The sequence below is a fragment of the Aquarana catesbeiana genome, linkage group LG12 (genome assembly GCF_042186555.1).
Source record: "Aquarana catesbeiana isolate 2022-GZ linkage group LG12, ASM4218655v1, whole genome shotgun sequence".
Lineage (NCBI taxonomy): Eukaryota > Metazoa > Chordata > Amphibia > Anura > Ranidae > Aquarana > Aquarana catesbeiana.
In genome coordinates this window covers 16975424-16992574 of record NC_133335.1, presented here as the reverse complement: position 1 = coordinate 16992574, position 17151 = coordinate 16975424, and positions in this window count along the sequence as shown.

Below are 17151 nucleotides of genomic sequence, written 5' to 3'. Positions count from 1 at the left end.
TGGAGGATATTAGTTATGAAGAAAGGTTGCAAGCACTGAACTTATTCTCTCTGTAGAAGAGATGCTTGAGAGGGGATATGATTTCAATTTACAAATGCCAAACTGGTGACCCCACAAAAGGGATAAAACTTTTTCGCGGAAGGGAGTTTAACAAGACACGTGGCCACTCATTAAAATTAGAAGAAAAGAGGTTTAACCTTAAACTGTGTAGAGGGCTCTTTACTGTAAGAGCGGCAAGGATGTGTAATTCCCTTCCACAGGCAGTGGTTTCAGCGGGGGGCATCTATAGTTTAAAAAAACTATTAGATAAGCACCTGAACGACCGCAACATACAGGGATATACAATGTAATACTGACATATAATCACACACATAGGTTGGTCTTTTTTCAACCTCACCTACTATGTAACTATGTAAGAGTTCAGGAGTGAGTTACATGCAGAGTTCAGGAGTACGTTACGCACTGAGTGCAGGGTTAAGGGTAAACCTACATACAGAGTGCAGAATTCATGAGTGTGTTACATGCAGAGTGCATTACATACAGAGTTCAGGAGTGCACTATGCACAGAGTTCAGAGGTGCGCTACGTACAAAATGCAGGGTTCAGGAGCGCGCTACGTACAGAGTGCAGGATTCAGGAGCGCGCTACGTACAGAGTGCAGGGTTACACTACATACGGAGTGCAGAGTTCAGGATTACGCTACATACAGAGCGCAGAGTTCAGGAGTGCATTACGCACATACAGAGTGCAGAGTTTAGGTTACGCTACATATGGAGTGCAGAGTTTAGGATTATGCTACAGACTGCAGGGTTCAGAATTACACTACATACAGAGTGCAGAGGTCATCAGCGCGTTACATACGAAGTGCAGAGTTTAGGAGCGCATTACGTAGATTTCAGGGTTTAGGGGTGCTCTACGCACAGTGTACAACACTATTCTCAACCCCCCAAAAAAGTTTCCTGTTCTCTCTCTCCCTCTCAGATTCTGGAAATCAGGCCCCACTGTGTGTGCCTGCAGTGATCTGTTAGATCCATGACCTGCTGAGAGCAAAGCTGTCCCTTGTAAACCTAGAAGTGACAGCACGGAGCAGAGGTTGAGAGCTGGATGTGGCAGAATGGAGTTCAACCACATTCCTGCTTTAGAACTGGGTGTGATGGCCACATGACAAGGCCTGGCAGACTGGATTCAGCCTGCGGGCCTTGTGTTTGACATATGTGCTCTGGAGAATCAAGGACACTGGTTTTCATTTGAATGGCCGTGTAAATGATTTGATGTGATTGTTGCCAAGGAAAGTTAAAGGACGACTTACGCTTTTATTAATTGTTTAATAGATCTCCAAGCTACAGCTGCAGGACAAATCCAGCCAATAACAGGATTGCATCTGGCTCACAGATAGTCAGGTGCCCCCCACTGTGCTGTGATCATCCCATCAGCTGTTTACTGGGACGGCCAGCATTCTAGCAAATGATGCCCCAGCAGGAGGACGGAACTTCCTCCAACCATACCTTCTCAACCTTCCAGCTCCCGATATTCTGCTACTCTGACTACACAGTTACACTATCAGGAAGATGTAATTGGGGCTCTGATGGGGACCCTGATGCTTTGGGGACTGCTAAGGCAGACTCTGATGTAAGGGGGCTCTGTTGGGGTACCCTGATGTAAGGGGGAGACTGCTAAAGGGCACCCTGATGTAAGATGGGGCTGTAATGGAGGACCCTGATGTAAGGTGAGACTCCTAGGGCAGACTGTGATATGAGGGGGCTCTGATGATGGACTCCTAACATAGGGGGCTCCGAGGAGGACCCTAATGTAAGTGCAATTTTGATGTGGCACCTGATGTAAGGGGTTCTTAAGGCAGATTGATATAATAGGGGCTCTCTGATGAGGGAACCCTGATATAAGTGGGTCTCTAAGGAGGACCCTAATGTAAGTGCAATTCTGATTGGGAACCTTATATAAGGGGGTCTCTGAGGAGGACCCTGATGTAAGGGGAGGCTCCTAAGGCACACTGATATAAGGGGGCTCTGATGAGGGAACCCTGATATATTAGGGTCCTCCTCAGAGATACCCTACTAAGTGCAGTTCTGATAGGGAACCTGATGTAAGGGGGGCTCAAATGGGGATTCTGTTGCAAGGGGAACTTCCTAAGGTGCACCCTGATGTAAGGGGGGGGCTCTGAGGAGACCCTAATGTAAGGGAAACGGTACATCTGAGAAGCTTCTCTCCTGCCCCGCATCAAAAGGGGAATTTATTACAATCGGTGATCAGTTTCCGGGTCTCCAAATTTACAGCTGAACCACCAGGTTGGGCTATTGAACTACAGTCTAGTAGACATAGGTGATGCCTGTTAAAGATGTTACTACCCTTTAAAAAAAAATTATTAACCCGTAGTACTTCTGAAGTAGAAGAATGAGCTCCCTTGTGATTGAGAGCTGCAATACAAGCAGTAGCTCACTGGATGAGGGTTTTTCCGGTGTGTTAATTTATGCAAATGGGTTTTCTACTTAGTTTATAAGTTGTAACGTGGTTGTTAGTATGTGAATTGTATAGACTGGTCAAGCATAGGTGTAGCTCAGCGTGTAAGAACACTGACTGGTCTGCTGGAGACCTGAGTTCAAACCCCTCTGGGGGCAAATCCTTGTGTGTCCCAGGTGCTGTGCAGTGCCTGAACCCCTTGTTGGTGGAACAGGGTAGTTGGGAATCTTTCAAGCCCACTACCATGTCCCACTAGAAGGGGTTCAGGTACTGTGTAGTACCTGGGGGTGAGGTCAAAAAGACTAAGTACCAGCTTTTGGAATAGGCTGCCTCAGTAAGACAGCCCATTCTATTTATATATGTTGCAGTGATGTCACAGACCATGGACCGAAGAGGCAGGGTGTCCACAACCTAATGTGATGCCCACACATGTTACAAGCCTGTGGGGGCCTGGGACTGGAGCAGACTGGTGGGTTATCCATGGCCTCCAAGCTTTCACTCAGGGATTTGAGCTTGAGTCTACTGCTCTTTATGGACTCGCATCTGGTGTCTGCAGTGCTTTCAAGGATTTGCACTTGGGGGTCTACAGCACTTTTGTGGATTTGAACTCAAGTCTATGACGCCCTGGTCAACAATCTCATCCACTGAGCTACTCACCTCTGCTCTAGTATTGATGTGTTCATTCTCCTATTTCAAGGGTAAAAGTTACCACAAATTAAAAAAGAACCAAGATTCGAACCAGCAACATGAAAATCTCTACAGGGTCCTGAGCCATCTCTTAAACCCATGAGCCAGCCAGGCCTTCGAGCTGTAAGCCACTCAATCAAGACTTAGTAAGTTGGAAATGTGATCTCTGACTCCTACAAATTTAAGTAGATTCGAACCTGCAACTTCAAAAGTTTTCCTAGACTGCTGGCTAGTTGCAAAACCCCTAAACCAGAGCAAGGGTCTTACAAACATCAATACTCCCTTTGGGATGAATAAAGTATTCTGAATTACTCGAGACTTATAAATAAAATGACCCCAAAACTGAGAACTGAGACTTAGAATTCTTTCTTCTATTGTAGACTCTGACTCAGGTGTTTAGCAACCAACCAGCTCTTTAATAAAATGATCAATTATTCCTGACAGTCATTATCATCAATTGTTATGAGGGGCAAGCTGCACATTCTGGTGATCAACCCCATTTTGGTACTCATTCCAGGTCTTCAAAAGAATCGGTATACTTTATATGTACTGGCCTGAGCCAAACGGAAGCTTATATTAACTGAAGGGAAGTTTTTTTTTTTTTTATCCTCCTTGGCAGTTTTCATATATATTATTTTTGGATTTGGCAGCAAGTTTACCATATGGTTCGTAACTCAACATCTTATGAAATGAAGGGTCTTCCTCACAGTTGAGGTGAAGGCTGTGCAGAATACATGATATTGAAAAGTGTTACTCCTAATAGCGCTGGTGCTGGTGGGCCAAAGAAAACCCAGCAGTAGTTCTGGAGAAATAGCAGGCTGCGATTTATTCCCCTCGTGTTCCAAAGAGCAGAAACTCCCTCGTGCGATCAGTCTGTCCCCTGGATGGAAGTCGTTTCTCTCACAATGAGCTACAATTTTATGTATTTTTCCAGGTTCACAGAGTGGAATCAAAATGGCGGTTGGTAATGGAGGAACAATTGGAAGAATGAAGTTGGCCTACCGTCAGTTTTTTTTATTTTTGCTTTCTTGCAAAACACATTTTAAATAATAAATGTAAAAAAAATAAAGAGTATATAATGTATTGCAGGTAATATTCATAGTATCACCCGATAACCCACGATCATTTATGTTCAATCAAAACTTTTTTGTCTACATTTGGACAGAATGGTGAAGGTTTAAAATATCTGTTGGGTTTTGAATGCTATCTGGTACCCTGTAAAGACTCGAATACACACTATAAGAAAATCGGGCAAACATTTTCGCCCGAGAAACGATCGTACGATTTTCTGATAGTGTGTACACAACTTTCAACAGCTGATTTCAATCTTCTAAACAAAAATTTCCAAAGGAACAAACTCCAATTTTCGTTTAATGTGTACCGTTTTCGGACGATAAAAATCAGAAACAAAAGATTGCGCATGATCAGAAACAAAAAAACAACAAAAAAAAGCCTTTGTCGTACGAAAATTTTCATACTTTATTTCCTGCATAAGAGTGTTTTCCTGCACCAGTAACAATGATATCAACAGACAGGACCTAAGGGAAAATCTTTCGACAAAAAAAACTCACAGGGATTCTTACCTTCTCCCAGGCTACTAATGAGAGTTCTTACTTTTGTCTACATAGCTGTTGGGAGAGTTTTCTTCACTTCCGGACTGGTAAAATGTCACCGGGACATGAAGTACTTTTTTTTTTATCCAGGGCTTTATTGGAGAGATTTTACATCACTTCCTGTCCTGCCAACTCTGGCTTTCAACAGACAGGAAGTGAGGTAAAATCTGAAAATGGACACTGTGTGGGAGTCACTTTGGGCGGGGGACTTGTGGAACCCAGCTTACCTTAGAGGGCTCTGGAAACTCCTTGTCCAGCTCCCCTGGCCCCTCCTATGTGTAAGTCATCCTGTGTCTATTAGGGGCACAGGGTGACCGAGAACCCCAGTCGGATCTGCACTAATCAGACTCACCATACAACCACACTGGACTCAGCATTTCCTTTTACCCGTTATCCAGGGTCTTATATGTGTGGTCTTTGTTGAAGGAATGAAGGGGCTCTTTCGCTTGGGACAATAATATCTCCGAACAATATCCCTCAAAAATATATGAAGATAAAGTCCACCTTTCGTCAGAGACCATTGACAGACACAAACAGAATTTAAAAGTCTCACAGGAGTTTTAGCCTTCCCCCTAATCTACAGAAGAAAGACATATTTATTTCTGTCGGAAAGTTCCCCTCATTTCCCCTATTTGGTGAAACCTCAGCAGGACAGGAAGTGAGGGGAAATCTCTCTGGATCTCTCTAGATAGCAGTAAAAACTTGACTGAGGTTCTAAACCTTCCCTATTCTACCTAAAACTAGGAACAATTGTCTGGACATACCCTAAAGTAGGGCTGGGGAAAAAATCGATTTAAATCTTTAATTGAGTTGAGAGGTCAAATCGGTTCAAAATTTAAGCAAATATTTTTTTTTAGATTTTTTTTTTTCACCGCACCGGTCTTGAGGAGCTGCAGGCAGGGGTTTTTAGGCGAGGATGCAGCTTCGGCCTAGTCCGCGAGGCCGGACGCCGCGGACTAGGCCGAAGCCGCGGCCTCGCCTAAAAACTCCTGCCTGCAGCTCCCCAGGACCGGCGCTGACACCGAAGCCGCGGCCTCGCCTAAAAACTCCTGCCCGCAGCTCCTCAGGACCGGCGCGGTGTCCAAAAAAAAAAAAACTCGATTCGAATCGTGAATCGAGTTTTTTTTTTTTTTTAGAAAATCACAGATTTTTTTTTTTTTTTAGAAAATCTCCCAGCCCTACCCTAAAGTAGAGCTCGAGGAGACATAACAGAAACATTATATCATTAAACTTATTCTCTCTGGAGAAGAGACGCTTGAGAGGAGATATGACGATATACAAATACCTCAATGGTGATTCTAGCATAGTGAGAAAACTATTCAGCCTCAGGTCACTTAAGAAGACACGTGTTTACTCAATGAAGTTGAAAGAGAAGCTGTTTGTGGTTGTAAAGGCTTTACCCTCATGCATTCTATTCATGAAGATGAAAAAAAAACCTTCTCTGTGCAGCAGCCCCCCCCCCCCCCATACAATTTTCGAACCAGCGGGGACGCTTCCTCCTCACTGGCTGAAACAGCAGCAAGAGCCATTGGCTCCTGCTGCTGTTAACCACCTCCAGTGAGCCAATAAGGGGAGGGGCCGAGCCACAGCTCCGGTTCTAAACGGGAGCGTGCCCTGCTTGGGTGCCCCCATTGCAAGTTTCTTGCTGTGGGGGCACTCGACAGGAGGGAGGGGCCAGGAGCTCCAGCAGGGGGACCCAAAAGAAGAGGATCAAGGCCGCTCTGTGCAAAACCATTACACAGAGCAAGTAAGTATAACATGTTTGTTTTTGTTTTTTTTAAACATATTTTGTCTTTATTATCACTTTAAACTGTGTAAGGGGTTCTTTACTGTCACTGCGGAACTCCCTTCCACAGTTGGTGGTGTTCAACGGGAAGTGTTGATAATTTAAAAATCTCTTAGATGGGCATCTTAGCAAACACAATATACAGGGGAAATGGTATTAACAAGTAATACACACCCACACAGGTTGAACTGGATGGACTGGTGTCTTTATCCAACCTTACCAACTATGTAAGGAGAGCGGGAAGTGTCGTGATTTCGTCTGTGCCGTGATCCAGGTCGCTCTGATGGAGTGAAGTTATCCTGTTGCTTCCACTCTGTGCGCTCTTTTCTGAATGGAATTAGATGCTTTGATGGCCGACCCATAGACTTCTGCTCAGTGCCGGGACAAGGTCATCCAGTGCCCAGGGCAAAGATGCCAAACTGCACCCCCCCCCTTTTCCTTAGGGTTAGGGTCAGGGCGGCCCCATCTCTGCAATAAACCATTGTGCCCAGGGCAGCCACCCCTTGTCTCAGGCCTGCTTCTGCTACTGCTAATGAATATAAGCAGGAAATATAAAGCACATGGAGTGGAAGCATTGAGCTAACATGGGCATTTTAGGTGTTTTATGCCAGCCATACTGGGGAGAAAGGAAGCACAGAGAAATCTTACCTTCCAATGTCCTTCTGGGATTAACAACCTAGAGTTCTCCTTTAGGACCCATTGACACCTACGAGTACATTATTTCAGGGGTAACCCATAGCTGTCTCTGATTTCGGGGGACTGTCCCTGATTTGTCCCTCCTTTTGTTCTGATCTATATAGATGTATATAAAATGCACTTTTTATCCATCAAAAAGTGTTTTCCAGCACTAAACCTTTCATCTGATTTCTAAATTGTTGCATTTGTAAATTCCAAAAGCCAATATAAAGGAATAGTAGTGGTAAAAAAAAAATGCACTTGGGTTTAACCAATCTTGTTTTTCTGTACAATTCTCCTTTAAGGGGCGTAGCAAAGGGGTGTGTCCTACGCCTGCATACTTTTGCTGATAGGTGTCCCTCATTCCCTTTTAAAAAAGTTGGGAGGTATGGTAACCCATTCACTCTGAACATTCCCTAAACCAGCCTCAACATACACCTGCACTGTATATGTGTTGTACTGAAAGTGGTTGTAAACCCAGATGAAAAAATAAAAAAGACCTGCAAGACAAAGGCATAATGAGCTAGTATGTATAGCATACTAGCTCATGTAATACCTGAGATCGTAGCCCCCACTGCGGTGCCCCTACACAGCACCGGCCGGGCGATATTTCTCCCCGGAGTTACTTCCAGGTATCGTGGCTCCGGCGCTGTGATTGGCCGGAGTCGCGATGGCGTCACTCCCTCCATGCGCGCAGGAGCCGCCGACAATGGCACACTCACTGAAGCAAACAGCACGTTTGCTGTTCAGCTTTTGGGATACCCGTTGGACTATGGGGGCCATCTGGGTGGGTGGTATGTACTAGGTGCCCACTCAGTTCTGCCTTATGTGGTCTGATGCATGGTAACGTCTGACAGCCCCACAAAATCTATACCCTTCACTCATGTTAAGTATATTGGATGTCATTACACTATAATTTTCTTCGTCTGATTATAATTTTTTATTATAGAGTTCACAGTAGCGATACAGGTATAACCAACTGTCCCTGAGGAAGCCGTTTCAGGCGAAACATGTAGGACTTCTGACTACCTGCTTACAAGATTGGCCACCACGCTCTTAGGCTGGGTCTTGTAAGACTGCTACAAATTGTTTTTAACTTCCCCAGTCTTGTGCACACCTGTGATATGTAATTTTGTATAAAACTTTTTAAGTTTACATTGTTAATAAAACATTATATTTTTATAATCTATGTATTTTAGTTTTCTTTTGGCACCGTGATAATCCCCTTATCTCTGGCTCAATCTCAACTCTAAACTCATTGGGATGAGGTGCCGTATTGTACCGAGGACCATGCAGTCACTTAAACTCCTTCTTTCCTAAGCACGTATGTGCTGTTTGCTTCAGTGTGCATGCGCCGATGACGTTGGCACATGCAGATACTTATTATAGGCTTACCTGTAGCAAAAAGTGGATTGTAAGGGTTTACAACCACTTGAACCGGAGGTGCCTTTAACCCAACATAATGCAAGTGAACGTCTGCTGTGATATGTGCTCAGAGGTGTGAAGGGGCCCTTAAAAATGGGCCATTGCGGGGGCGTGACCAGAAGCCGACCTCGATGGACGCTTGATCCCTTAGCTCCAGCAGCCCGCAGCAATATAGGCACTTTGGGGGACAAACAACAACTCCCACATGGGCAGATCGCGGACCACTCGATCCTCAAAACACAGGGGTACATCCCAACCCCCTCCGGGGACCTCCGCAGACCTCCGTACCTTCTTTCTGCAATCAGAAGGCTCTCCGGCCGGAGGAGACAAGATGGCGCCGATCACACAGGCACATGGAGGACAGATGTCTCCATGGGACCAGCCGCCACAGCTCACACAGCAGCGATGCCTTATGGATCCCTCTCCAGCGGCGACAGGTCCGGCATCCTCAGCCACACACACAGGAGCGGTGAGTCCATCCACCCTCCCCGATCCCCAGGCCTGGCAGGCACGTGCGCCGCAGCCATCCGAGCCGCCTATCCCTTCACAGCACTATACCCAGTGCTCGGCGGCATTTCCGAGGCTGTTGAGGGCGGCCTCAGACCCCTACCTCCAGGAACAGCCATCTCTGTCCCCAACACCCTCGGTTCTATCTCAGGACTTTCCTCCATTACCAGGCCCTGCTCATCCCCCAGTGGAGCTGCATCATGTGCAGGGAGAGGAAGATGGGACACTGTGGGCCATGGCATCCTCCCCCCCACCTAAGACGCAAAGACTCTCTAGATCCAGGGACACTAGCGTCTCTAAACGGCTGCCTCCCATTAACCCCACGTATGCACAAAAAGCCAGCACCCCTCCATGCTCCTCTACGGACACCCATCATGAGAGACCCCCCCAGCTACCACAGGCCTTGATGTGGTCTGAGCCGTGGGAACCCCCAGCACCCGGGTCACACCGATCATCTGAAGCAGGATCGCTTAGCCCACGCTCTCCACCCCCAGCCCCAGCCTCGCCAAGCCATCATCTGGGCCCTATACAAGACCAACATATGCCATCTCCATGGCACACATATTTCCAGGCGATGCCCACCAAAGAGGAATTTAAACAACTCATAGAGGATGTAAAATCAACATGTCGCACAGAAATCCAGGTTCTTCAAACGGGACTTAAACATCTAGCGGACAGAGTGGAAATGGCGGAAGAAGAGATCCAAGAAACTAAAATAGCAGTCCACAGAACACAGTTGCAAGGAGCGGAACACCGCTGTCTCCTCAGAGACATGCAAAGGCACATAGAAGATTTGGACAATAGGGGGCGCCGCAACAATATCCGAGTGAGAGGGATCCCAGAATCAGAGGGCGACGAAGACTTGCAAATTACCCTGCAATCCATCTTTAACAATTTATTGGGCGAACCCCCTGCGAAACACATAGAAATGGACAGAGCTCACCGGGCCTTGCGACCCAAAGGACCTGCATCGAAACCGAGAGATGTTATATGCAGAATCACCTCCTATCCTCTCAAAGAGTCTATTATGAAACAAGCTCGTATCGCACGTAAAATCATCTTCGAAGGAGCCCAAATACAGCTGTACCCTGATCTGTCTTGGATCACTCTGCAAAAGCGCAGACTACTGCAACCTTTATTGCAAATACTGCAATCCAAAGCAATTCCTTACAGATGGGGTTTCCCCTTCACTCTCACTGCAAAACAACAGGGAACTTCTGCTGTGTTGAGATACCCGGAAGACCTCCGTGTCTTCTGCAACACCCTGGAGATTCAACCCCCACAGCTACCAGAATGGGACCTAGTGGCCATCCCCCCGTCACCGCCTACAGTTTGGCAGAAAATACCCTCCTCTAATCGGCCCCGAAACCCAGAAGCACCCCGCAAGCCTGCCAAACACAGGAACTGATCAGTATTATTGTCCTAATATAGTTCACACTCCTTTTTACAGGATGTGTCTACACCGTCATAATGACTTTTCCTGCTCGGGACTCAAAAGTTGGTCAGACATACTAGTTCAGTACCCCCCAAATTGCCCCTAAGCCACAGTTTACACTGCTACTAAGGGCTTGCTATGATCAGGCTCTGAAAACGCTCTACCGTTCACTTCCCACCCCCCCCCCCCCGATTTTTAGTTCAGGGATTTATACAAGTGTTTTATACCACCTTATTGGCTGCGGATCCCCTGGTGACCCCCCCCCTGCCACCCCAATCGGGCTGGCGGCGGACGGACACTTGGAACTCCGTGTAACCTAGGCCTGTTGGCCATTTACAGTTTGATAATGTGTGCGTTTTGTCTCCACTTGGTTTTACTTAACCATCTTTTTCTTCCCCAACTCTTTTCCCTCTTTGTAGGAATCAAGTTCATGCAGTGGTGCGGGTGAATGGTCCTGGTCTCCTCCCGGGGGGTGCCGGCTCCGGGTTTTTGACCTCAGACCCTGGTGCATCATCACTGGGTAAGCTAACATACACCTGTCCACACGTAAATAGATGGCAAAGTTACTATCCTTAAATGTCCATGGCCTGAACTCTAACAGAAAAAGACACCTGGCACTGCGGGAGTTCAGACAATCAGGAGCTGATATTATACTAGTACAAGAGACACATTTTAATAAAGAGGGCTCGTTCGCATTCGCTTCCAGATATTTTCCACAGGTGTATCTCTCATCTAGTACTCAAAAAAAAGCAGGAGTGGCCATACTACTCAAAAAGGGTATCCCCTTCATCTGCGCGAACCATTACTCTGATCCTGGAGGCCACTTTGTTATTCTACACGGACACTGGCATACACAACCTATTACGCTGTGTGCTATATACGCACCTAACACTAAACAATATAATTTTCTCTCTAAAGTATACACACGCATCTTTAAATCAGACCCCGGGGTTTTGGTGGTGGGGGGAGATTTTAATCTCACTCAATCAGCAACTGTCGATCGTCAGGTGGTGGGCCCCCGGGTATCTCCACCAGGTGTCCTCCGGGACCCTAGATTGTTTCCACAAATCTCCAGACGATATGCGCTCTTTGATGCCTGGAGGGTCCTTCACCCAGGCGATCGGCAGTTCACATTTTATTCCGCCCCCCATCGCACACACTCCCGCATAGACTACTTCTTTGTTAACAATCATACACTTAAACTTACACGAACAGCCCAAATACTCCCTATCTTGTGGTCAGATCACGCCCCTATCCTACTAGAACTAGAACTAGATAACCCCAACTGTAAATCCTATAACTGGAGGCTTAACACATTTCTTCTTCAACATCTCCCCTCCCAAGTTGAACTACATACCACCCTAAAACATTACTTCATAGAAAATACTACCTCGGATATATCGCCAACCACCCTCTGGGAAGCCCATAAGGCGGTCCTACGCGGTAAATGTATAGCCTTATCCTCCGCTATGAAAAAAGACTCCCTAGCTACAAAGACAAAAACTGAACAGGATCTTAGGTTGGCCGAACGTAAACTCCAAATTACCCCTCCATACCCATGCTTCGGAAGGTTGTCAGACTTCGCTCAATTTTAAAGGAATTCGCCCTAGGCCAGGTAGAAAAAGCACTGATAAGACTGAAGCAAGTATTCTACGACAAGGGAAACAAAGCACACTCCCTCTTAGCTAACAAATTACGTGACAAATTCCACATGCGGACACCACATCAGATCAAAAACACATCGGGGCACATAGTCTCCCATCCTAAAGAGATTGCTCATGTCTTTGCAGACTTCTATAAACACTTATACAATAACCCAGATATACCTAGTAATCCCCCTTCGCCAGACTTATCCCACAAAATGCGAACATACTTGGAACGCAGTGGAATTCCCCGCTTAACACCCTCTGACCTGTTGACATTGAACACACAGATTACAGATGAGGAAATAGAGATGACCATTAAATCCCTACCATCCCATAAAGCCCCGGGACCAGACGGATTCCCATACGAATACTACAAGACGTTTCTCCCCATACTGCTCCCACATATGCGCAAGGTCTTCCACACCTTTCTTCACGATGCCACCATACCCCCAGACATGCAACGTTATTTTATAACTTTAATTCCTAAACCGGACAAAGACCCTTCCCTTTGCGCAAGTTACAGACCCATTGCATTACTGAACTCTGACCTTAAAATTTTCACCAAACTACTCTCCAACCGCCTGAACCAGATTCTCCCCTCCTTGGTCCATAAAGACCAGGTGGGGTTCGTCCCACTGCGACAGGCCGGCGACAATACCAGAAAGGTTATAGATCTAGTGGAGGTGGCGAATAGAGAGCACCAAGCAGCCCTGCTGCTAAGCTTAGACGCAGAAAAAGCGTTTGATCGCCTGGGATGGCCTTTTCTTTTTGCCACCTTAAAATTCATGGGATTTCGGGGCCCCTTCTTACAAGCCATCAGGCATTTATACACCTGCCCGTCATCCCAAGTTAGGACTCCCTTTGCACTATCCCCGGTATTTTCAGTAGCTAATGGGACCAGGCAGGGGTGCCCACTTTCGCCCCTGCTATTTGCACTCTGCGTTGAACCCCTTGCTGCATCCATTAGGTGTAACCCGAATATACGGGGAATATCGGTTAGAGGAAGGGAGTTTAAAATCTCCCTCTTCGCAGACGATATCATACTCACATTAACTCAACCTCACATTACTCTCCCAAATTTTGCAAACAGAACTAGATCGCTTCCGTGCTCTCTCAGGGTATAAGATAAACGCATCAAAATCGGAGGCCCTTCCCATCAATATCCCTCCCACGGAGGTCTCACTCTTAAAATCCAATTTTCCATTCACATGGAAGACGACCTCCCTGAAATATCTGGGTACATGTATCACACCTAAATTCAATACGCTCTACCAAGAAAACTTTCCACCATTGTTCCGATCCATAAGATCCTCACTGACTCAATGGAAAAAACACCACATCTCACTACTAGGCCGAATAGCTTCAATAAAAATGAATATCCTCCCGAGGCTTCTATACCTCTTCCAAACACTACCCATACCAATTCCGATCTCCCAACTGAAAAAACTCCAATCCGACCTACTTCATTATACATGGAATTACAAAAGACACAGGGCTCCGGGATCGGTGCTGATGGCATCGCGCAATGAGGGAGGACTAGCATTCCCTAATATTACTAAATATTATTACGCAGCGCAATTGCGAGCAATAGCCTCATGGTACACCCACAAATCTTACAACAAATGGACAGAAATTGAAAAATTATGGCTTGCTCCCATACATCCAAATAATCTGTTGTGGAGTGCGAATGCGGACGTAGCCCCTGAACGTATGCTGGGTCCCATGTCCCATTTGAGACGGACGTGGTGCACTCTGGCCCCTAAACATGATCTTTCATCAGATAAATCGCTTCTGACCTCTTTCATCTGTAACCCCAAAGTGCCAGATAGTCTAACTCACCAAATGTCACATCCCTGGACGTCCCGGAATTTGTTCCACTTTGGGGACCTGGTGGACCCCAGGACTAGAAAACTACTGCCGTTTGCCGAACTACAAAACAAACATGATCTCCCCAGACAGGCATTTTACGGGTATTTACAAATTCGGCATTATGCACTCACCATAACTCCCACCCTACAATTCTCACCACCATCACCGTTTGAAACTACTATCTTGGCAGGTAACACCCAGAGGGGGCTTATATCGAGCATATACAAGATCCTGAACGTCTTCTCTGAGGATGGCCAGGGTAAACACCTATACATGACTAAATGGGAAGGGATCCTCGGTGAGGAACTCCCTACTTCACAATGGCAGATCATATGTAATCAAACAGCAAAGAGTTCACTGTGTTCTTTATACAAAGAAAACTCTTATAAAATCCTTCTGTTGTGGTACATGACCCCAGAGGCTCTCCATGCCATCTTCCCCAATAGTTCCGATAGATGTTGGAGATGTCAGGGAGCAAGGGGCACCTTCATACATATATACTGGAGCTGCCCACTGTTAACCCCCTACTGGTCCACAGTCGAACAATTACTAGCACGCCTCCTGGACACGCAAGTCCAGGCGTCCCACTTAAACTTCCCACTCCATATAAAAAACTGGTACGCCACATACTAACGGCGGCAAGATGCCTTATAGCACTACACTGGAAACGCTCCCCCCCCCCCCCCCCCCCCCTCTGCGGAGGTTCTATATGCTAGAATAAAGGATATAGAGGTGATGGAGAAGATGACGGCCAGACTACAAGATAGACTGGAAGCACATAACAAGGTCTGGGAGCTATGGCACCTCCGGGAGGACCCACCATGACCAGGTAACACCACCGTTGATATACCTACTATACCCCCCCCCCTTCTACTTTCCTCTCTTCCTACTATCCCCTTCTACTTTTCTATACCATGTACACCTGTGATTTCAATAAGTTAAAGAGAACTAGGTTGTGATTCTGCAACCACGTTAAAGTTATAGACTTGCCAATAGACATACTAAATGACAGAAGATGACGTTCAGTTGGCACTTTGCAAAGTTTAAATATTGGAACATAGCAATTGAATACCAGCACTCTATACAGAAAACCTGCACTTTTGTACTACTGTTACATTCACCACTTGTTAATGCATAATGTATTGCAAAAACGAAATAATAATAAAAACGTTATTTGGAAAAAAAAAAATGGGCCATTGCAAAGGGCACAAAGTGACTTCGGTAAACATTAACCAGTGAACGCGGCTTCTTCTTCATCCATAAACATAACGACACAGAAAAGGGTCATCAATCTCCAATAACAACGCACAGCTCTGAGCAATCTTATCTAGATGGAAGTATTTATAGACGTAATGTGGCCTTTTATCAGATTTGCTGCTGCCTTTCACTTATATAGAAAGCATAATCATCAGTGGTCTTTGTAACTGATGCCTGTCCATGTTTATGCATACCAGCTGAAAGCTAAAATCAGGCTTGTACCCAGTGTTAGCTGACAGGTGAATAAAGGGGGTTGATCACAGAGGGGGGGATGGAATGTGGCTGATTCTGCGTTATGCAGTTACATAGTTACATAGTAAGGTTGAAAAAAGACACAAGTCCATCCAGTTCAACCTTAAAAACAATAAATAAATAAATAAAATAAAAAATATCGTACAATGCAATATACCCAATTTTATACCCTCAGTTGATCCAGAGAAAGGCAAAAAACCCCAGCAGAGCATGCTCCAATTTGCTACAGCAGGGGAAAAAAATCCTTCCTGATCCCAAGAGAGGCAATCGGATTTTCCCTGGATCAACTTTACCTATAAATGTCAGTACTCAGTTATATTATCTACATTTAGGAAAGAATCCAGGCCTTTCTTAAAGCAATCTACTGAGCTGGCCAGAACCACCTCTGGAGGGAGTCTATTCCACATTTTCACAGCTCTTACTGTGAAGAAACCTTTGCGTGTTTGGAGATTAAATTTCTTTTCCTCTAGACGTAAAGAGCACCCACCTTGTCTTCTGGGTTGACCGTAAAGAGAATAACTCAACACCAAGTTCACTATATGGACCCCTTATATATTTGAACATGTTGATCATATCCCCCCCGTATTCTCCTCTTCTCAAGAGAGAATAAATTCAGTTCCTCTAATCTTTCCTCAAGGCTGAGCTCCTCCATGCCTCTTATCAGTTTGGTTGCCCTTCTCTGCACTTTCTCCAGTGATGGGGTGAGCGTTGGGGAGGAGTAACAAGGGTAGCTGTATAAGTATTTTGCTCTAGCTGCAGCTCTGTACAGTTTAACGCTTGTAAGGTGTGGTGCAGACCAAGAAGCCATAACATTGCAGTACCTGAAATGAAACAACAGGCTTTAACACATAAAAAAAGAGCGAGAAAATGTGTGTATGTTGCCCATAGCAACCTGATCCCAGCTGTCACTTGTCTAGGGAAAGATGGAAACAAAATACATAATTGCCTTCTATTTTGCAAATCCATACTCTTACATCTGAGGCCTCTATGATCTTTGGCTATGTTGTGCTTCCACCTGGTGGCCAATGTTGGTGTGGCATGTCAGGAAAGGCAAAAACATGGAACGCCAAGCAATAGATAAAATTGGATAATAGGAAAAGATTTAATTTTTATAGCCCCGTGTGTTCCTTCGGGGAGATTTCCCCGTGTCCAGGGGCACAACAGGAATTATGAGGAAGTGAGGACAGTTTCCCTCTTAAAGTCCACGTCTTATGGTCCACGTGATCCATATACACGTGATCCGAAAATCGCATGACAGATCGTCCGTTTTTTTTTTGTTTTTTTTGGGGGGTTGCTAGTCTCATTTTGAAAATGAAGACTTCCCTAAAGTGATGAACATTGTTGTACGATAGAATAAAATTTCAGATGTGATGTCGCGTTGTAGTGTATTTGTATTGTATTTTGGAACGACAGCTGTACTGAACAAGTGAAAACCGTATGATCTGGTATCGTAGGAGAAACGTTCTGTGCGTATCCCATCAGGTAAACTGTCCTGATCGGATCTCGAAAGCTGTGTACGAAGGAG